The sequence below is a fragment of the Octodon degus genome, unplaced genomic scaffold (assembly GCF_000260255.1).
Source record: "Octodon degus isolate 3935 unplaced genomic scaffold, OctDeg1.0 scaffold00028, whole genome shotgun sequence".
Taxonomy (NCBI): Eukaryota; Metazoa; Chordata; class Mammalia; order Rodentia; family Octodontidae; genus Octodon; species Octodon degus.
Window position 1 is genome coordinate 10,204,046 of NW_004524604.1, and position 1,063 is coordinate 10,205,108.

Sequence of the window (1,063 nt, forward strand, 5' to 3'; positions counted from 1 at the left end):
AAAAAAAAAAAGAATTTGACATCACAGTTATGTGAAGCACTTAGAATGCCAATTAGCCATGATTAAAAAAAAAAATCTACAGGCAGACATATCATAATGAAGAGTCCAGAATTTTTTTTTTTTTTTAATTTTAGTACAGGGTCTACAGATCTCACTATGTAGATCCGACTTGCAGTGATTCTACTGTTTTCAGCCTCCCAGCTGCAGGGATTATAGGTGTGCACCACCACATGCAGTCTCAATTCATCTCAGCGCAACCTGGGGATGGGGCTGGAGTGGCATGCCAGGGATCAAACCCCAGCCTCTGCACTCTGCCTAAGAAGGCGCTTTAGTCTGTTGAGCTATCTGGCAAGCCCAAGTCCAGAAATTTAACACAAGAATAAAATCTTAAAAGCTGTGAGGGAAAAGAAACAAATCACCTGTAAAGAAATCCCATCAGAATTACAGCTGATTTCTCAGCACAAACCCTCAAGTCAAAGATAGCCTTGAGTGAAGTATTCCAAGTTGTGGAGAAAAACAACCTACAACCCAGATTGATATATCCCATAAAATTAGCTTTCAAAACTGATAGAGAAATGAGATGCTTCTTTGACAAAGAACATCTAAGGAAATTTATAAACATGAAACCAGCCCTCCCAAAAGGATATTCTAGAAAGAGATAGCAGGACTACAATTCTATGAAGCCCAGCAGAAGGAATCTACCAGACAAGAAAGAAACAGAGCAATGGGAAAAAGGGAGGTCCCAACAATAGAAAAATAACATGACAAGTGAATACATAGCAGTTGTAACCATCAATGTTAATGGTCTCAATTCACTAATCCAAAGGACAGACTGGCAGAACAGATCAAGAAACAAAATCCAACAATAAGCTGCATACAAGAAACACATATAATTCAAAAAGAAATTCATAGACTGAAAATCAAAGGATGGAAAACAATACTCCATGTGACAGGAACCCAGAAAAAAATGGGGTAGCTATTCTATTTGCACATAAAGTGAATTCCAAGCCAGGACTGATTAAAAGAGTTAAAGATGGTTACCACATCTTTGTAAAGGAAACAA